This window comes from Canis aureus, chromosome X (assembly GCF_053574225.1).
Source record: "Canis aureus isolate CA01 chromosome X, VMU_Caureus_v.1.0, whole genome shotgun sequence".
Classification (NCBI taxonomy): Eukaryota; Metazoa; Chordata; class Mammalia; order Carnivora; family Canidae; genus Canis; species Canis aureus.
This window is the reverse complement of record NC_135649.1, coordinates 5,523,139-5,545,758: the sequence shown is the minus strand read 5'-3', so window position 1 is coordinate 5,545,758 and position 22,620 is coordinate 5,523,139. Positions and strand designations below refer to the sequence as shown.

The 22,620-nt window shown below is 38.7% G+C and overlaps 1 long non-coding RNA gene and 1 pseudogene across 10 annotated transcripts in view; both read left to right on the top strand.

Moving 5' to 3' along the window:
* LOC144308084 (uncharacterized) overlaps positions 1 to 22,620 on the top strand; it is a 293,749-nt gene that overhangs the window by 89,411 nt on the left and 181,718 nt on the right. The window lies entirely within an intron of this gene.
* Positions 4,843 to 4,996, top strand: LOC144309326 (U2 spliceosomal RNA; annotated as a pseudogene).

The window sequence follows — 22,620 nt, the reverse complement described above, 5'->3', positions numbered from 1 at the left end:
ATAGGTTGGAGGTAACTAGGAAGTTATGATGACTAAGTACAACATAGTATTCTGGATTCAATCCTGGAACAACAAAAAAAGGACATTAGTGGGAAAACTTGTGAAGCACATTATAAAAAATAACTGATCAGTGCTCTTCAAAGTGTCAAGATCATGAATACATGGGCTGATCAGCTGTCCTAGATTGGAGAAGGGATGTGATGACTAAATGCAATGTAGTATCCTGATCAGTTCCTGGAACAGAAAACAGACATTAGTGGAAAACTGGTGAAGTCCACATAAAATCCATAGTTTTATTAATGGTGTTGTACCAAGGTTAATTTCTTAGTTTTGATAACTGTACCATGGTTATGTAAGATTTTGACATTGCTGGATGTGTGACAGCTATCTTTTCAGTTTTTTCAACTTTTATATAACTTTAAAATTATTTAAAAATAAACTTAAAAAGTAACCTCCTCCCCACCCCGGAGATTCTAATGTGTAGCCAGAGCTGAGTACTGATGCTAACTAGTCCATTAGGTCCTGCCTCATGAGTTTCCACTGTGTTCTCCTACTCTGTCCTTCCCTTTCCTCGTCAAAATTGCTGTGTTCTGGAGGTATTTATTCTCAACTGGCTGCTGGCCTAAATAGGATGAGGCAAGAAAAATGTTTCTACCACTACCCTAGTAGGAAATTCATTCCAAAGTTACTAGCATGGGCGCTATCCTATCTGCTCTAACCTGGTCCATATATAGTAGGAATTTCCACCACGGAGGTTCAGTCCTTTGTGTAAAGTATCATCACATCGTCATTTTTCAAGTAGCACTATGGATGTTGGAACATGAATTCAATAAGAATTATGAGTCATGTGAATTGATGCATCAGGGCTTTTTCTGTAACACCACAAAACCATGGGCATCCGTGGATGAGAAAGCTAAATTTGCCTAGAGCCCCTCACAATCCATTTTAACTATCAAACCAGAGAAGGCCAGCCCTTGGTTGGAGGCAGGAGGTTTGCATGGTAGGTGGTTAGAGCCAGGTGCTTCAAGACCTTGAAAAGCAAGGACAGCCACAGAGGGTGATGCTCCAGTCTTAGAGATCTGCCTTAGGTAGAGATAGTCAACATCTTGGAGAGCAAACTCCTGTTGCTATGACAGCTTCCAAGAGCACACTCAGTTCATCAGAGCCTGAGGCTTATTCAGTTGGCTCCACCCTCTTCCTGGAGTGCTGTGTTTATTAAGAGGGCCCTGCCCTTTATTTTGCTAGGATTACTCATTATGGGTTGGTGAACTGCCCTTTTTCCCCTCCACCCCAGCTTTTCATCTGCACCCTAGAAGGGAGGGCTGTGTCTTTGGGCCTGCTGAGAGTCCTTCAAGAGAGCTGATCTGAGAGAAAATTAAGAACAGCTGGGGGTAGACACAATGACATCATATGCCTCTAGCATAAAAGGCAGCTCAGAAACTCAGATTCAAAAAGGAGAGAAAAATAATGGGAATTGGAGAAAGGGGCTGAGACTTGGGAACTATGCAAAAGCTGATTACTGAGGAAGACAAGAGAAGATTAAGCTGGAAGCACAAGAACTAGCTGAGACATTGGAACTTTTAGTAGGGACCTATTAATCTAGTATTTAGCGTTTGGAATCTATAGATTTAACAGCTAAAGCTAAACAAGGACAGATTGGTAAAAAGCTGTGAAAATGCCCTGAGGCAGCCTATAGTTAGGACTAAAGTTAACAAAAGAAATGGTTAGACTGAGCTTTATTACAGAATAAGTTACAAATTGGACCCTTTGCATAAAGACTTCTTTCTCGATTGTTTTGTATGAGATTGCATGGTTTATATGTTAAAGTATACTTGTTTATGATTCCTCTGCATAAAATACTGATGTCTGTTTGGAGTGGTATATCTTTATGAAACTGAATGATAAACCTGAACAGCTTGAAGGGACATTGGAGATGATGTAGTTCAACCCTACTTTTATACATGAAGAAATTGAAGCCCAGAGAGTTAGGTCATGTGTCCAAGATCATACAGCTATTATGTGACAGAGTTGTGGTTGGAACATAGGTCTACCAATTCTCAGGCAAGTGCTGTTTTCACCCCACATCTATTTTACTTAGATGAGCCATGCCCAAAGAGAGTCCAAATTTCTGTCCCTATATTACCACTAGTGATTACTGGTGGCTGTCATAGGTAAAAAGCAGACCACTTTGGATGAACCACACTGCCTCTGCAGAATTCTTAGAGAATCCTTAACATATTAAGCATGATGTGAAAAAGTCATAATGAAAAAATACCAAGATGACATTTATTTTATTACATCGTTTTCTCTGTGTGCCATCTCTAAACATAATGATGTTGCTCTGTTTAGCACTTTTTTAAGATTTATTTATTTATGATAGAGAGAGAGAGAGAGGCAGAGACACAGGCAGAGGGAGAAGCAGGCTCCATGCCGGGAGCCCAACGCGGGACTCGAGCCAAAGGCAGGTGCCAAACCACCAAGCCACCCAGGGATCCCCTGTTTAGCACTTTTTAAAACATTGTATTATCAAGTTTAAGCAGCAATGTCTGGCAATACATTGTTATGTTGTCTGTTTAAAGTAACCACACACAGAACTGATACTTATACTTCAAGCTGTACAATCATGGCAGTAGCTACCAATTGGTGATACCTTATCTTAATTGCAAGTTTTTTCTTTCATGGGTGAATAAACCTTTGGAAGAGTGAATATACAACCTAAACCAAATAGAGTAAGAGTCAAGTTTCTATAATTAGTCTGAGAAAGTTACAACCCAGGTGGTCTGCTCAATCAAAAAACTGCTATTGTAACCTTAGAAATTACTGAGCATTGGTCCTCTTAAATAACATGCCTTATGAGGAATGTAACTATTCCAAAAGAAAGACAACAGACCCTGCCAGACAAAGCAGAATTAATGAACTAGTCAGAAAAATAATTGAAAATAAACTAGAATATCACTGAAGAGTTCATATTGGTAACATGAAGCAGGCATAAATAGTTACTAAGAAGCATTCAGAAATATAAGCTATGAAAAATATTAGTTGAAGTAAATAACTTGATTGGGGGGTGAGGTTAATAACAACATGAATACAGATAAAAAAAATGAATTAATGAGTGAATGACCAGATTGAATAGCTTTCCCAGAAGACATCAGGAAGGGAGAAATAGTTGGAAAATATATTTTTTAGTTTTAGAGATACAAAGGATAGAAAGGGAAGTGTTAAGTCAGTATAATAAGAGTCCAAGGAGAGAGAAAAAAAATAAGTGGAAGAGAGCTAAGTATTTGAAGAAATAAATACCAAGAATTTCCCAGTCTTAGTAAAATATGGATGACCTCAGTTTAAAAGGATTCAGAATTTGCCCAACAGGATATATAAGAAAAATCCTACTAGACACGTTGTATTAAAATTTAAAAATATCAGATGAATAGAAGACTTCTCAACAAGAAAAAGCATATCATTTACAAAGGAATAAAATCCTATTGAAGTCCCAGTACTCAAAATACAGGAAGACAATGAAGTGCTAATTTTCGAAGTATTTAGCGGAAACAAAACTTGGAACGTAGAATTTTATACCTAGCTAGATATCCTTTAAATATAAGTTTGAAATATTCTCAGGCATTCAAGGCCTCAAAAAGTTTATCACACAAAGTCTTTCTTGAACAAGTCCAGTGAAATAATACATACAGTAAGTATAAATGGGTGGACTTTCCCAGAGGCCTTTCACAAATGTTCCTTTAATTTATCAAATATATCAACACACACTTACTTTGGTGGCCTCTCCAGAAAGGAAGCCAGTGTCTGGAGTCTGCATGTTATTTTGTAGAAACTTGTTTCTGGTTTTGTTAGTCTTGTCTTTTCTGTTAAGCTTACCAACTACCTGAAGACACAATATTTATTTCTCTATTCCCAGGAGTACTTATTACAAGGCCCCTTATGTGGTAGGTATTCATTAGATATCTGTGCCGGGAAGGAAGAGAAAAAGAGAGGGAGGGTTTTAAGGCTGGAACACGAAGCTATGATTTCTTCCATTCAAGAAAATAGCTTTTCTCTCCTGTTTTGGGGACCTTGTAATGTGTGTCAGTATTTTGCACTGCAGTGGACCATGTTTCCCATGTTAAGTTCTACTTTGGATGACTCAAAGATCATTGAGCATTATTCATTTCACTACCAAAATATGAAAGGCAACCTGCTTATTTTGACTCCATTTGATCATTTACTTGATTTTCCATGACCCTCAAACTCCCCCTGAGTCATTAATGATGGAAAGTTATATGTTTGCCTGCCAGTAAACATTCCCAAGTCAGGAATAAGAAGGGAAAATAATCCACAAGAGTTACATTTTTTTAAGATTTTTTATTTATTCATGAGAGACATAGAGAGGCAGAGACACAAGCAGAGGAAGAAGCAGGCTCCATGCAGGGAGCCCGATGTGGGAATCGATCCCAGAACTCCAGGATCACACCCTGAGCCAAAGGCAGATGCTCAACCACTGAGCCACTCAGGCGTCCAAGAGTTACATTTTGTCTGGAATTTGTCAATACATCTCCACAGAGCTGTTGAAAACCTCTCTTCAGTGAGGCAGTTCTTTTTGCTTTTCTGTGACTGTGCAACAAGTGCCCACTAAAACAGTATGGGTAATTATGCACACCTGTTGGCATCCAAACCCTAAAACTTTAGTCTTGAGTCTAAAGACATGTTTGCCTTTTAGGGAAGAGTTGCGTGGGTAGGTAGTGTTATACAATTCTCTTTCCTTTGACATTATTTATTGGTGTTTGGAGGTAGAGCAAGAGGCACCAGGGCTGAGAGGGGAATCAGAGTTATTCATTTATACCCCTTTCTTACATCACTTCTTGGCCTTTTGGCTAAGACCAAGTGTAGTATACCCTTCTTGTAGGCAAATGTCATCATTTACACCCATCTAAAAAGCATGTGTGTATGTTTAAGATACTTTCCTGTGAACAATTTCCTTATTAATTATTTTGTTGAAAATTCCAAAGAAAAGTTGCTGGACAGAACAGAAAAATGACAGTAGCAGGCCCTGAAAACCCATGTATCACCATGCACATCTTGGAGACCAACACTATCAGCAGCAGCAACTTCCAGCAGAGTTATGCCCCACTACTCTATGCTTTCTCACTCCTGATTCAGCTCTTGGTCATGTGTTTTTAACATTGAGTTCAGGTTGTTAGCAGAAACTCTGGCATCTGGAATTAATTGAGTTGTTGCTCAGGTACTTGGGGTTCTTACTAAAAATTCTAGGAAATCATGTCACATTTGGGCACCCTGTGGATTTAACTCAGTTAATAGTCACAAAGCACCTGCTCAGTGCAGGCTCAGCTCTGGGCACTGTTCAGGTATGCTTATCAGTGTAAAGGAGGTACCAAGGGAGGAGTTCAAATGAACTGGAGTTTTGAAGCAGGGATAGAATATATCCTGGTGGAATAAAAGGGAAGAGTTCTTGAGAAGGTGGCCTTGGGGACTGGCCTTAAATGATAGAATTTATATAGGTAGAGGCATTTCAGGAGGAAAGGATAGCTGAAGTAAATGTAACAAGGTGAGAAATCATAGGATCTATTTAGGGCTAGTAATAGTCCCCATGTGTTGAGTCATTATTCTGTGCCATGCATAGTGTTAAGTGCTTTGCATGCATTCTCTTGTTTTATTGCCACCCACAGCAATCTCATTAGTTATAGGCAGTATCATCCCTACTATACAAGTAAGGAGACTAAGGTTTACAACAATTAAGTAACTTGGTCACCTGCTCAGAGATGAGAGAACCATCTCTGTTGGGGTCCAAAACCAGCCTGCTTGCCTGTCTTCCTTCCTTCCTTCCTCCAGTTTTATTGAGATATAATTGACATATAGCACTGTATTAGTTTAAGGTACACAACATGGTGATTTGATATGTGTATATAGTGTGAAATAATTACCATAGTGAGTTTAGTTAACATCCATGAATTTACCATTAAGCTCTGTGCATTCAAAATAAATACATGACTGGAAAAAAAGGTAGGACCATGCTATGGAGAGCCTTAGATGGTAAGTGAAGGATCCTAAACTTAAGGTGGCAGATTGTAAAGTTAGAGGGAAAGGGATTTCCCTGTAACAAGAAATGAGTGGTCTATAAGGGATCAGCAGATTAGAAACCAATGAACAGTTTTCAAAACTTTTCTTCTTTCCTCATTTTTTCTGTCCCTTCCTAGTTGGAGAATGGGCTGAGTAGGAGAGAGACCTCTCTGTTCTTCTTAGGGCTCTTATGTAGAACTTATGTAGAATTTCCACTTTGGGGGGGTCCTTTTTGATTCTGTCCAATTTCTTGCCACTGCACATGGTCTTACCTCTGGGAAGGGAAAGTCAGTATCTAAACTTTGTCTAACTAGAAAATTGTATGGCTTAAATTTCAATTCCCATTGTGTTATCTTGGATAGCTGAAGCCCCTTTTATCTTTTGGACTAATTCTTTACATTAGTTTGGGTCTTTTATGTAGCTTCTCTTCAGTCATAAAAAGAAGAATCAGGGGCACCAGGTGGCTCAGTGGTTGAGTGTCTGCCTTTGGCTTGGGTCATGGTCCCAAGATCCTGGGATTGAGTCCCACATTGGGATCCCCGTGAGGAGCATGCTTCTCCCTCTGCCTATGTCTCTGCCTCTCTTTCTGTGTGTCTCATGAATAAATAAATAAAATCTTTTTAAAAATAGGATTAAAAAATTAAAAAGAGGATTCATTAGTTGCTTGTGGGTATAATTTTCCCCTTCAGTCTCATCCAGAAATTGGAAGGCCCCCTTGCCCTTACTTGGTAGTTAGCTACCCTCTTTCACCAACCTTGGTATGGAATCCAGAAGGAGCCATATCTTAGGGTCTTTGGAACTTCTAAGCTGCAATCCAGTTTTTGACCTTCCCCATAAAAGATAACCTGAGGATCCCTTAATGAATTTGGTGTTAGTTCAGGCAGAAACTTTAAAAAAGATTTTATTTTGAAATAATTTTAGACTTGTAAAAATGTTGCAAAAATAGTACATAGAATTCACTTCATCCAGCTTCACCAAATGTTAACACCTTACATAATCATAGTAAAACTTCAAAACAAGGAAATTAAAATTGATACAATATGATTAACTAACTTACAGACCTTATTCAAATTTTGCCAGTGGTCCTAATGTCCTTTTTCTTTTGGGGGATCTAATCCGCCATTCCACTCCATCTGGGGCCATTCCCCAGTCTTCCTTTGTCTTTCGTGCCCTTGACACTTTTTAAAAAGTACTCCTTAGTTATTTTGTAGATTGTCCATCAATTTTGATTTACCTGATGTTTTCATACCACTAGGCTGAGTTTATGCTTTTCTGGCAAGAGCACCACAGAAGAATGTTTGCTCCCAGTGCATCATATCTAAAGGTTCATGCTATCTATGTGTCTCATTATTGGTAACATTAACATTGATTATTTGGTTAAGGGGGTGTCTGCTAGGTGTCTCCATCCTGAAGTTACCTGGCTGACCTGTCAGTAGAGCATGCAACTCTTGATCTCGGAGTTGGGAGTTAGAGCCCCACGTTGGGTGTATAGTTTACTTTAAAAAAAAAAGGAATCTTTTGGAGAGATACCTTGAGACTATGTAAACATTCTATTTATCATTATACTTTTGCCCACTAATTTCTGCATCTTTCCATCTACCTTAAACACTGTGAGTTGATACTGATACCTCAAATTACAACCTAACAGCACAGGCCGCGCTCTGACCTTTCTCCTTTACTTATTTTTAACTCCTCTCCAACAGTAAGAAAGCTGACACTCATTATCTACAATATATTCACATATTTGATCAACCCTCATGTATAGTGCCTTCACTTCTTTTCACCCTCTTCCGGCCCACCTCCTATAGGTAAGCAAGCTCATTCATTTCTGCTTTATCATTCCTGTATTTCTTTCTGCACAAATGAGCAGATGCATGCACATTTTTTATATGCCATTCTTTCCTACATGAAGGAGAAAATACTATAGAAACTCTTTTACAATTTGCTTTTTCTCACTTAAAAGTATATCTTGGAAATCACTCCGTGTCAGTTCGTAGAGATCTTCCTTATTCTTTTATGCCTTAGAACTCCATTGTGTGGATATATCATAGCTTATTCAAATAGTCTCCTATGTATGGACATCAGGGTTCTTTCAATATTTTGAAATAACAAACAATGCTGCAATAAAAAAAACCTGGTACATATGTATTTTTGTGTTGTCAGAGGTGTATCTTTGTGTTAATTCTTAGAAGTAGGATTGCTGGGTCAAAGGTAAGTGCATGTTAGTTTTGTTAGCCAATGACAAATTCTCCTCCATGAAAATTGTGCCAGTAATGTGCATTCCCACCAGTAATGTTTGAGAGTGCCTATTTCTCTGCAATCTCACAAGTAAAATGTGTTTTCATTCTTTTACATTTTCATCAATCTGATAGGTCAGAAATAGTACCTTGGCATTGTTTTCATTTGTATTTCTCTAATTTTGAGTGAGCTGAAGCATCTTTTCATGTGGTAAGGGATATGTAGGTAGATGGGTAGATAATTTGTGAACTATCTGTTCATGCCTCTACCCCCCCCCCCCTTTAACCAGTTTTTGGTCCTTTGTTCCTCAATATTTGAGTGTTCTTCATATTTTAGGAAACTAGCGTTTTGTGATTTGTGCTACAAATATTTTCTCCCAGTTTATCAATTGTCCTTTTACTCTATTTTCATGTTGTTTTTTATGCAGAGATTATTTGCTTTTTTTTGGGAGAGTAGAAAACCAATGAGAAAATGAATCATTCTTTGTTTTTTATTATTTGTTTATTTAATTTAAATTCAGTTAATGAACATACAATGTATGTTTCATTAGTTTCAGAGGTAGAGTTCAGTGATTCATCAGTGTTATATAACACCCAGTGCTCATCACATCATGTGCCTTCCTTAATGCCCATCACCCAGTTACCCCATACTCCCACCCTCTCTCTTCCAGCAAACCTCAGGTTGTTTCCTATGATTAAGAGTCTCTTATGGTTTGTCTCCCTCTCTGATTTCATCTTATTTTATTTTTCCCTCCCTTCCCCTATACACCTCTATTTTGTTTCTTAAATTTCACAGGAGTGATATCATATGATGATTCTTTCTCTGATTGACTTATTTCACTTAACATAATACCTTTTAGTTTTATCCATATTGTTGAAAATGGCAAGGCTTCATTTTTGATAGCTGAGCAATATTGCATTGTGTGTGTGTGTGTGCGTGCGTGTGTCTGTGTGTTTATCCTTTATCCATTCATCTGTCAATGGGCTCTTTCCATAGTTTGGCTATTGGGGACATTGCTGCTATAAACATTGGGGTGCAGATACCCCTTTGGATCACTAAATTTGTATCTTTGGGGTAAATATCTAGTAGGGAAATTGCTGGGTTGTAGGGTAGCTCTATTTTCAACTTTTTGAGGAACCTCCATACTGTTTTCCAGAGTGGCTATACCAGCTTGCATTCCCACCCCTGTCTCTGCATCCTCACCAACATCTGTTGTTTCCTGACTTGTTTATTTTAGCCATTCTGACTGGGGTGAGGTGGTATCTCATTGTGGATTTGATTTGTATTTCCCTGATGCTGAGTGATGTTGAGCTTTTTTTCATGGGTCTGTTGGCCATTTGTATGTCTTCTTTGGAGAAATGTCTGTTCATGTCTTCTGCTCATTTCTTGATTGAGTTATTTGCTCTTTGGGTGTTGAGTTTGATAAGTTCTTTGTAGGTTTTGGATACTAGACCTTTATCTCTGATAAGGCATTTGTAAATCTCTTCTCCCATTTTGTCAGTTGCCTTTTGGCTTTGTTGACTGTTTGCTGTGCAAAAGCTTATCTTGATGAAGTCCCAATAGTTCATTTTTGCCTTTATTCCCCTTGCCTTCAGAGATGTGTCTAGCAAGAAGTTGCTGTGACTGAGGTCACAGAGGTTGCTGCCTGTGTTCTTCTCTAGGATTTTGGTGGATTCCTGTCTCACATTTAGCTCTTTCATCCATTTTGAGTCTATTTTTGTATATGGTGTGAGAAAATGGACCAGTTTCATTCTTCTGCATGTGGCTGTCCAATTTTCTCAACACCATTTATTGAAGAGACTTTTTTCCATTGGATATTCTTTCTTACTTTGATGAAGATTAGTTGACCATAGAGTTGAGGGTCCATTTCTGGGTTATCAATTCAGTTCCATTGATCTATGTTTTTGTGCCAATACCATATTGTCTTAATGATTGCAGCTTTGTAATATAGCTTGAAGTCAGGCATTGTGATACTACCAGCTTTGGTTTTCTTTTTCAACATTTCTTTGGCTGTTTGGGGTATTTCTGGTTCTGTACAAATTTTAGAATTATTCATTCCAGCTCTGTGAAAAGTGTTGATGGTATTTTAATAGGGATTGCATTGAATGTATAGATTGCTCTAAGTAGCATAGACTTTTTAAAAAGATTTTATTTATTTATTTATTTATTTATTTATTTATTTATTTGAGAAAGAGAGAGAGCACACAACCCAAGGAAGAGGCCAAGGAAGAGGCCAAAGCAGACTTCCCAGCAAGCAGAGAGCCTGATGCCCCAATGTGGGGCTTGATACCAGGACCCTGGGATTGTGACCTGAACTGAAGGCAGATGCTTAACTAACTGAGCCACCCAGGCATCCCCTAGCATAGACATTTTAACAATATTTGTTCTTCCAATCCATGAGGATGGAATGTTTTTCCATTTCTTTTTGTCTTCCTCAGTTTCTTTCATGAATGTCCTATAGTTTTCTGAGTATAGATCCTTTGCCTCTTTAAGGTTTATTCCTAGGTATCTTATGGTTTTGGGTGCAATGTAAATGGGATTGACTCCTTAATTTCTCTTTCTTCTGTTTCATTGTTAGTCTATAGAAATGCAGCTGATTTCCATGCATTGATTTTATATCCTGCCACTTGGCTGAATTTCTGTATGGGTTCTAGCAATTTGGGGGGAGAGTCTTTTGAATTTTCCACATAGAGTATCATGACACCTGCAAAGAGTGGGAGTTTGACTCCTGTATGAGTTCTAGCAATTTCAGAGTGGAGTCTTTTGGATTTTCCATATAGAATATCATGTCATCTGGAAAGAGTGAGAGTTTGACTTCTTCACCAATATGGATGCTTTTAATTTTTTGTTGTTGTTGTTGTCTGATTGCTGAGGCTAGGACTTTTAGTACTATTTTGAACAATAGTGGGTGGTGGGAATGGATATCCCTGTTATGTGTGTTCCTGTCCTTGGGGGAAAAGCTCTTAGTTTTTCCCCATTGAGAATGATATTTGCTGTGGGCTTTTCATATATGGCCTTTATGATATTGAGGTATGTTCCCTCTATTCCTACTATGAAGAGTTTTAATCAAGAAAGGATGCTGTACTTTGTCAAATGCTTTTTCTGCATCTGAGAGGATCACATGGTTCTTGTCCTTTATCATTATTATTATTAATGTAGTGTATCACATTGATTTGTAGGTGTTGAACCACCCTTGCAGCCCAGGAATAAATCCTGCTTTGTTGTAGTGAATAATCCTTTTATGTGTACTATTGTATCCTATTGGCTAGTATCTTGGTGAAAATTTTGGCATCCATATTCATCAGGAATATTGGTCTATAATTTTCCTTTTTGGTAGTGTCTTTGGTTGTGGGATCAGGGTAATGCTGGCCTCATAGAAAGAGTTTGGAAGTTTTCCTTCCATTTCTATTTTTTGAAATAGCTTCAGAGGAATGGGTATTAATTCTTCTTTAAATGTTTGATAGAATTCCCCTGGGAAGCTATCCGGCCCTGGATTCGTATTTGTTGGGGGATTTTTGACTAATGCTTCAATTTCCTCCTGGTTATGGGTCTGTTCATGTTTTCTATTTCTTCCTGTTTCAGTTTTGGTAGTTTTTACATTTCTAGGAATGCATCCATTTCTTGTAGATTGCCTAATTTGTTGGCATGCAGTTGCTCATAATATGTTCTCAATATCTTTTAAATAAAATGGTGTTTATACCCAGTTTCTCTCATTGCCCAGCATGTAGCAAGTTCCCTGCAACTAGGAATTTCAACAAGACACATACTGTGCAAGAACTTGAACACCAGAGGGATCCCTGGGTGGCGCAGCGGTTTGGCGCCTGCCTTTGGCCTAGGGCGCGATCCTGGAGACCCAGGATCGAATCCCACATCAGGCTTCCGGTGCATGGAGCCTGCTTCTCCCTCTGCCTATGTCTCTGCCTCTCTCTCTCTCTCTCTGTGACTATCATAAATAAATTAAAAAAAAAAAAAAAAAGAACTTGAACACCAGAATAAAGGGAAGGAATAGTATTGCTAAATCTAAGAGTCTAATGGTGGGAACCTCGATTCCATGAAGTTCAGGACTTAATCCAGAATCTTTCCAATCAGGAGATGGGGCTATGCATCATAGACCAAAAGCAGATGGTGCCTTGGAGACTTTGGGAAGAATAAGGAAAGCTCACTTTTGGTATGCTTGACCTTGCATTCCTGTAGTTTGCTCAAATAATGTTGTGAGTTGGTTTTCTTTTCCTTTAAAAACACTGTCTTTGGGTACATTGGGACCAGCACATTCTGCAAATGGACTGCCTAGAGAGGAAATATCCCACCGTTATGAGAGATTGAGTTCTGTATTTATTGCCTTTGGGAAAACTCAGGATATAGTAACTACAGAGACACACTAATCACTCCAATATCAAAACTCCCACAACACTATGTATTTAATGATGTTTTTTGTTCTCTGTATTTATGACACTTTGACATTTGGGGCCCTTATGGACCCAGGGAGGGACTGTCCTTCCTAGAATTAGCTAATTTTAGAGATAAACAATTTACCTGCAGCACATCTTTGATATGCAAACCAACTAATCCTGAGTCCATACCCCACTCTTTTTCTTTTTATCAGGCTTCTACAGCCCAGGACACTATCCCTATGCCCTAAATCACCCCAGGGCTAGGTACTAGACAACTAGGGGCCAACCCTACAGCCTAGAGCCTATCAAAATTATTCAAACTATCCAGTCCTAAACATATTCCTAAACCTGCTGTGCTGTTTGTTTGCCCTGTTTCTGCTGTTCCTTCTCTCAGAAAACCACCATAAAGGCTTTTGCCCATGCTTTCCTCTCCTTTTGCCTCTTGACTAACTCTGGTGCTTCCCTGTGTGGCCCTGCATGATATGGTATGTCCCCTTCTTGGAAACTGTAACAAAATATATTTTCAATGGTGGTTGTCTTCTGATCTCACTATACCTGAGTAATAATAAAACCTACATTTTAAAACACCATAACAATGCAATTGACTAAACCTAGAGTGTAGGAAATTTTACAGGGCAAATTACTTGAATTTTTACTAATTTAATAGTTAAAAATATAACTTTCATTATTGTTACAATTTTGCATTCTTTATTACTAGTCAGACTGAATTTTCCATACTGGTTTAGTAGTTGTGTTTTTTCCTGTGAAGAATTAAATTGTGTATTTTTGTCCTTTGACCATTTTTTTTTAAATTTTTATTTATTTATGATAGTCACATAGAGAGAGAGAGGCAGAGACATAGGCAGAGGGAGAAGCAGGCTCCATGCACCGGGAGCCCGACGTGGGATTCGATCCCGGGTCTCCAGGATCGCGCCCTGGGCCAAAGGCAGGCGCTAAACCGCTGCGCCACCCAGGGATCCCTCCTTTGACCATTTTATTCAGAATATATTATAAAACAAACTTGATCAAAATGGTTCACAGATATAATTGTAAAATGTAAGATACAAAACTTTTAAAGGAAAGCATAGGAAAGAAATGTCCAGATCTGGGGCTTTGTGAAAAATTCTTAGTCTCAAGACTAAAGGCATCATCTACAAAAGAAAATATTTATAAATTGTAACTCATCAAATTTAAACTTTTTTAAAAATTAAAAATCTGAAACTTCTGCTCTGTGAAATATCATGCTAAGAGAATAACAGACAATCTACAGACTGGGAGAAAATATTTGCAAACTACATATCCAGCAAAGAACCAGTATCTATGATATATAAAGAGCTTTCAATACTCAACAGGAAAAACCAAATAATCCAATTAGAAAATGTGCAAAATATATGAAGAGACAGTTCATTGAAGAAGATCCACAGATAGCAAATAAACACTGAGGTTGAAACAATGATGTTGAAAATATATTCAACATCATTAGGTATCAGGAAATGCAAATTAAAACCACAACAAGATATCACTACATAGCTTTTAGAATGGTAGGATAAAAACAATATACTGAAAACATCAAATGCTGGTGAGGATATGGAGAAACTCGAATTTGCATACATCATTCATGAGAATGTAAAATGGAATAGTCATTCTGGAAAGAATATGATTAGTTCTTATAAAATGCAAAATGCAATTATTATATGACCTTGCTGTTGTACTCATGGGCATTTATCCCAAATAAATGAAAACTGACGTCATATAAAAATGTGTAGACAGATGTTCATAGTAGCTTTATTCATAATAACCCCAACGGGAAACAACCCAAGTGTCTTTCAATGGCTAATAAACTCTGGCATATCTATATCATGGAATACTACTCAACCATAAAAAGATTGAATTTCCGGTATGCATAAAATCATGGATGGATATTAAGGACTTGATGCTTAGGGTGGAAAAGCCAATCTCAAATGGTAAACAATGTATGATCTAATTACATAAGGTTCTTGAAATGACAAAACATACAGATGGAAGATAGATTAGTGGCTGCCAGTAGACAGGGGCAGGAGTGACAGGTGGGTGTGACTATAAAAAAGAAGCAATGGGACTCCTGGGTGGCTCAGTGGTTGAGCATCTGCCTTTGGCTCAGGGCGTGATCCTGGAATCCCAGGATCAAGTACCACATCGGGCTCCCTGCAGGGAGCCTGCTTCTCCCTCTGCCTATGTCTCTGCCTCTCTCTCTCTGTCTCTCATGAATAATTAAGTGAAATCTTAAAAAAAAATGAGAAGCATCTGGGAGTGCCTTTGTGGTGATGCAACAGTGTTTTATCTTGATTATGATTGCATGAGTCTCTCTACATATGATAAAATTGCATATACCCCTCTCACACACATGTGAGTATTATGAAAACTGGTATCAGCTGAATAAGCTGTAGTCTATTTAGCAGTATTTTACTATAATCAGTAAGATGTCACTATGGGGGATTGCTGGGGGAAGCAGTCAATGACTCTATGAACTATTTTGCAACCTCCTGTAAGTCTATAATTATTTCAAAGGAAAAAAATTTAAAACGCAATGCTAGAATTTTAATTGGAATGGCATTGAATTACACATTAGATTGGGGGTCATTGACACCTTTACAACATTGTCTTCTCATATTCATGTATTTATTTCCTTTGAAAAAAAATTTTTTTTGTCATTTATTGCTTTTATCAACCAAGATAAGCCAAGGGAGTTTAGTGTTTGCCTACATCAAGTTCAGGACAACCAAACATACTCTATTTTTAAGCATTTTACTCCCAAATTTTCTGCATGACATGAGTTATTGGCTTCTTAGATGTTACCTCTTTACAGTAGTCTTTAGTATGTGCTCTCCAGATTATTACATGTATTTCTAACTTTTCACAGTCTAAGTATAGATAATATTATAACACTTCATATGAAAAGTAGAAACCTTGCAAAATTAGAGGTCAGTTTAACCCCTCTCTGTCCATTTTTCAGAATTTGTCATATGTATTACATCTACATATAAAGCCTACAAGCTGACAACATCATTTATGCTTTAAAAAGTATCACATATTTTAAGAAATTAAGAGGAACAAAATTCATTTTTTATATTTACCAAGATATTTATTACTTTTGCTTTTATTTTTTTTAATTCTATTTTTAGTCTCTACACCCAACATATGGCTCAAATTCACAACTCTGAAATCAAGAGTTGCATATTCTACTGACCAAGCCAACCTTTATTTTTTTATTGAGTATCTTGCCTTTTTTTTAAGTAGGCTCCACACTCAGTGTGGTGCCCAATGTGGGGCTTGAACTCATGACTGTGAGATCAAGACCTGAGTTGAGATCAAGAGTCGGTTGGTTGCTCAACCAACTGAGCTATCTATCCAGGTGCCCCTCAAGCCTGCATGTATGTATGTATGTGTGTATGTATTTAAATTTTTTTAAATTCAATTTGCCAACATATAGCATAACATCCAGTGCTCATCTCATCCTGTGCTGTCCTTAAGATCTTTATTTTTTAAATGAGTATCTCATTCTCATTGGGTTCATTTCCCTTCAGCCTGATGAAGATCTTTCTTTTGGTAAGAGGTCAAGTAGTATCTAGGCAGTAGTGCTATGGCTAATGAAGCCAATAGGATCACTACTGCAACTGCTAGGCTGGCTTCTCACACTTTTTTAGATTCAGCTGGTAAGGAGACAAGCCCAAATCAATTCAGTTGATTAGACAGCAACAGTAAGATCAGCATAGCATTAACATTCCCACAGAATGACACTGAACCAGAAAGTCCAGATGATAGGTGGCACAATGGGTTGCTCTGCCATTGAGGAGTCAAGTCTAAACTACAACAGACATTTTTATAGCATGCAGCTATTTACCCTAAGGGAGGGGGGGCAAGTTGATCAACTGACATTTTAGGAGATGGAGAGAACAGTTTTGTGATAGTCCCTTGCCAGCCAGCTTATTTCCCTTGCTCCGGGAAGAGTTGAAGGTGTTCTCTGAAGGCACAGGTCAGATTGTGGTCAAGTCCTGACTAAGTGGTCCATGTGGTGACAAAAATATCATTGGGGCACTATGTGGTGGAGCTGTTTTCCTACACCTTTAGCATTTCTTGGTCTTTAAAGTACTCTAAAGCACCTTTAGCTTAGGTCTGCTGGCAACTACGTTTTTTACTTACAATTTATTTGAAAATGCCTTTCTTTAAACTGCCTTCATTCTTGAAGAATATATTTACTGAGTATAGAATTCTGGGTTGGCTTTTTCTTCATCACTTTAACGATGTTGGTCTTTTATCTTTGGCTTCCATTGTTTCTCATGTCAGCCATATTTGAAACTCTTTTCCCCTTTGTATATAAAGTGTTTTTTTTTTCTCTAGCTGCTTTTTCGATCTTCTAATTATGTTTGGTTTTCAGCAGTTTGTGATATTTTCAGAGTTTTGTTTTCTGTCCTTTTGGGGTTTGCTAAGCTTCTTGCATCTTTAAATTCATGTCTTTCTCCAAATTTGGGGGAGTTTAAGCTATTGCACATTCAGTGTTTTTTCTATCCCATTCTCTGCCACCTCTCCCTCTAGAACTTTAATTTCATGTATGTTAGACCTTTGAATATTGTCCCATCTGTCCCTGAGGCTCTGTTCATATTTTTGTTTCCTAATATATTTTTCTCTGTTCTTCTTCACATTGGATATTTATATTGTTCTATCTTGAGTTTACTGAAACTTTTCTTCTTTCATTTCCATTCTACTGTTGAACCTATCCAGTGATTTTCTTTTAATTTCAGGTTATTTTTCAATTCTGAAATTTTTAATTGGCTCTTTTTTTAATGGTTCCTATTTCTCTGCTGTGATTTTCTATCTTTTCATCCATTATAAGCATATCTTCTTTTACTTTCTTGAGTAAAGTTATTAACAATCACTTTAAAATTCTCATTTGCTAATTCCAGCCTCTGGGTCATCTCAGGTTTGTTCTCTGTTGATTTGCTCAAAATCAAATTGGATCAAAGTTTTCTGATTCATCATAAGTTGAATAACTTTGGATTATATCCTGGATATTTCGAATAGAGATTATAGATTCTGATTTATTCCTCTGGAAAATATTGACTTCATTGTTTTGGTGGATAGCTAACATGGTTAGATTTAAACTCTGAACTTTGCCTCTTAGGTGGTAGTTGAAATCTTAGTTCAGGGCTTTGATTTTCAGCCAAAGTCTGTCCCATGTATGTGTGATTCAGGAATCAGCTGAGATTGAGATAGAGTCTATATACAGAAATTGGGGCTCCCTGGCTCTAGCTCTCTCCTTTCCAGGATCCCGCCTTAGTTTCCAGTGGCTGTGGTTATCCTGAGCTGTGCCTATAGTTCTTTATACCAGATAGATTGTGAGTTTACTATTGCTGTCTTACTCTTGGGGTCTTAGCTATTTGGCAGCTTTAGTTTGCCTTCACTCTAAAAGCTATAAAAATGGGTAATCACTTTGTGCCACTCCCCTTCAAAATATACTTGCTTTTTTTCACTCTCTGGTCTCTTCATATTGCTGTTTTTTAGTTTTTTCCCCAGACTTTAGAGTCCCTGTCTACAAGAGGATCAAGATCAATAGGCATTTACTCAGCCATATCAGAAGCAGAAGAAACTATCCTGCTTAATTTTGATTTTGCTATTGCCAATTTGTCCTTAACATGGGATTTTGTCCTAGAAGGGAGCCTTGGCAGGTCAGCTTTGAGAGTTCCCAGGGGCTAAATTCCACCAGCCTTCAGTCCTTCTTGCTACAGCCCCCTTGCACTCCCTCGCTATTGGAGAGTGTACAGCCCCTCCTAGTTTCAGCTGCGAATTCTCAACTGTTCCACCATGCTTTCCAGTGAATACCCATTAGCTGTGTTTCCTTGTGAGCGCCTATTCTGCTAGTGTTATAATGGGTACCTTCGATTGTAATGTGTAACTATGGAGAGAAACTAAACCTTGAGCCTTGGCTGGTGATCCACAATGACTTTGATGGGGGAAGATATGCCTCCAGAAAGAAGTCTAGTGTTACAAATGGAAACTCAGCCTTGGCATTGCTTTCATTCAAGAGAAGCCTCTCCCAATTGTAGTTCTCTAGCTTTCAGGGTACTGATGTGTGGATGCAAGCAGAAAAAGACCCTAAGGGGCCCACCAATCTACATGCACCTATTATCTAGCACCCATTAGCCCAGCCAGCCCTGAGCTCCACCCTAAAGTTACCCTGCCCCCCCTGGTGGGCACTAATCTACCACTTATCTGTCTCCCAATGGCAAAGGGACAGAAAATGGTCGTCTCAGGGCAATAATAAGGAGAGAAAAAGGAGCACATTTGAAAAAAATTCCCACCTTAACCCCTGTCCATTATTCTAGAATCCTTCTTTTTGGGGCTATCTTTCCCCAATTCCTATTTTACTCAGTGTTATGACCCACCCACCTTTTGTTTTCTTAGAGCTTTCCTCACTGTTTTTATGCCATTTTGATAGAACCATCTATCTCTGGATTCTGTGACATGTCCAGGTTTGGGTTCTGGAGAGAGGGCCAGTTTGTAATTTCACAGTTTTAATAAGAACTGAAGTAACTAATTTCATTAAAAAGTAAAAACACCTAAAAATTCTAGGTATATATATTTCAGGACATTGGAACTTAACAACAAGAGATTCCTCCTGAACCCTAGAAGACCTTTGAGAATTTCAAACAATGAAGAATAATTGATTATCAGATTTGGGTGCTTCCCCAGTTAATAACATAGACAGGAAGTCACCATCTGTGATATAGATATAAAATGCACCTTTGCCAACATACATTCTAACAGTACAGAAGAAAACTTATTTTCATAAAATGTCTCATCAATAGGCTGGAAAGTAATGAAGACTTTTCCTATGCCATTATTGACCAGATGTAGGGCCGTGATTGCAATATGTTATTTGTTATCTAATAAAACTAACAATATCTGATTATTTTACTTTGCTTATGAGCTTTGCATATAGTCTTATGAGGATAAGTTATAATTTATAGCTTCTAAGGATATTAGACTGATATAAAGTTTGAATGAAAAAAAAAAGCCATATCAAATTCCTCTAGTTCTTAATTTTGTCTGAGCTATTAAAACCCAATTAGACACAGACCAAATTCTTGTTTATTAGAAGCTTCAGAAGTCTTATAAATGAGTGCTAACATAGTTATGGGAGTCCATTGCTTTCTACTCCATGCAGCCTTTTGCAAACAACCATCCTATCATTTTAATAACAAGTGTGTGTTCCATGAATATACTCATTCACATTGAGAAAACAGCCCCAACCATTTACAATCCAGTGATTCCAACTGTTTAAGCAAATGAGTGCATGAGCCATTAGCCAGCTTCTTTCCTTCTTACATCTTCTCTCTCATTAGTACTTCATCCCCACCCCCATGCCTGCTGAAGCACCATTCATGTCCTCTAGGACCAGCTCAAATAATATCAAGCCCAAGGCCTCCTGCACAAAACAGAATTGATTGCTTCCTCCTTTATTCTTCTCTTTGCATCTAACACTGAGCTCCAAACCTAGCCTGTAGTAAATGTTAGGTGAATTCTGTAAGAGTAAAACCAACTGTGAGATGTTATCATTTTTGGATATCAGCCACAAAGATGGTGTTTTCAAAAAGGCCATCCTCCTTTACTGCCAAGACCCAAGCAAGCATGCTAACTAAGACAGACCACTTGTCTAAGACTTGCTGTGGCTATTTATATCCAGAGCAGAGGGAACCAAGAAGCATGGAATTTATTGAGCATGTGGATCCTGGCATTAGCTTGCCTATGCTTGAGGGAGTAGGGCAAGGTACTCCTGATTTGTGTGCTTGGCCAGGGCACACCGTGGGCATGGAGACAGGCCTCTTCCATCAATCACATACTTCTATAGCCACCATTGCCCAACAGCACAGGGGTGGATAACAAATGTGTTTTGGTGATAGTTTCAAGGGGAAAAAAAGAGTGCTATTAGAATCCAAGGTGTTGATTTTCTTCTATAGAAAACATCCCCCTCCTGTTTCATCAGAAACCCTTCGAATTTCGAAACCTTTTAAATTAGAAGTATTGGAGATCCCTTTTTAGTTACATTGACAAATGAGTTACTCACCTCTGTCCCCTCCCCGTGATGTTCTTCATTTGAGGCAAACACGATGCTCATTTAACTTTTGCGTCCTCAGATTAACTGCAAGTGCAACAACCTAATACATCTCCTCAGTGTTGGAGCTTAAAGTCTGAGGACATCATTTTTCATTTTCAAACGAAGCTGACATCAAGAAAGAACAGCAGACCAAGCAGCAATGCTATCCTTCTCTGTTTTGCAAAGTGTATCTGGTGAGGAAAGAGGTTGTGAGACTTGGCTCCATTTCCCATAGCCATGGGATAAAGGGCTGCATGTAAACAACAATATCCTGTGCTTCTTGGGCCTCATTTAACTGTCTGTTGCTTTAGAAGGAACTGCCAAGTGGGGTGTTTCTCAGATCTCATGCTTGACATTCCAGAAATACTGTAGGGTCCACTTCAAAGATGGTACTCCACACACCAAATTTGGGACTGTTGGTGCACTCTGGATGGTCACTGGGCATCACGTCGATGCATTCTTCCAAATCACATAGGAAGTGCACCCTCCACAAGGAATGGATCTGGTACTTACCACTTGGATGTTTTTCTGGAAAGCTGTGGTAGCTTTGAGCTTAGGATGACCATGTTTGCTGAACCAGGAACAGTGGGATGATTGTTAAGAGATAAGCTTTTGGGTTATCGATAGAGCACTAAGCTGGGAGTCTACTGCCCAGCTGACTAACTCTTTGGCTTTGTGAAATGCCCTTGGTCTCTCTAGCCTCACGTTTCAATTTTTGAAATGATGAGATGATGCTAGATAATCTCTAAACTCCTTTCTGGTCCTAAATTTTATCAGGTGACATAAAATGGTAAATACCAAACAGGAAGTCAGGAAACAAAAGTTTCCAGTCCAGGCTCTGCTACTCACTGTGACTTGGGATAAGTCACTTAGCCCCCCAGCCTCAGATCTCCACCTCTGGGGAGACTGATATCTTCTCTACCTGCTTCAACTGGTGGGTGTGCCGATCAAGTAAAGAAACATCTTTTTCACTTAGCACTTACTGAGCAAGTGCTCTGGGCACCAGCTTGATAGATGGCAAAGATGTAGAGGTTATTACATTATCCGTTACTACTACTAATATTAGCTACAATTTAGTGAGCTCTTCCTAATCACCAGGCACCGAGGTACAATATCCCATTTAGTCTACATTTTATGGATGAGGAAACTGAAGTTCATGGAGGTTGAATCATTTCCTCAGGATCATGTAGCTAGGCAGAGCTGAAACTGAAATTTGTACCAGGGTTCTGTTCTTTATTTTGAAAGTTAAAAACATCTCACCTTCTGCCAAGGAGCTTGTGTTACTATTATTATTCCTTTTCTGGGCCGCAGTGCCTAAATCCCATGACCTGGAAGCTGTGTGCCTGGTGGGGGAGGCAGGGGAGGAGGCTGGCTGGGCTGGGGCTGAAGGAAAGGTTCTCTTTACAGACACTGCCTGAGGCAGCACAGTCAGTGAAAGGACCTGAGGAGCAGCCCAAGTGCACAAACCAAGAAGTTCAAGTGCACTGCCCCAACTGAGGGATTAAACGCAGCAGGCATTCAGGTGGTAACTGCAGGTGGGGGGTGTAGTTGTGAGACAGACCAGAGAAATGCTTGGGGCCTGCTGCTGAGTTCAGGTATTCTTTGAGGCTAGTTGTGATGTCCTGCTCATGCCCTGGGGTGCAAATGGGCCAATTCCATTGAAAGAGCCAGGCAGAGGGCAGAACAAGCCTTCAGTTTGCTTACCTATAGAAGAAGGGCATTGGGCTAAATGAGCTCTGTGGGTGCCCTTGTGTCAGATATCCCCTGGGGTTAGCAGCCTGCAGTACCAGCTCC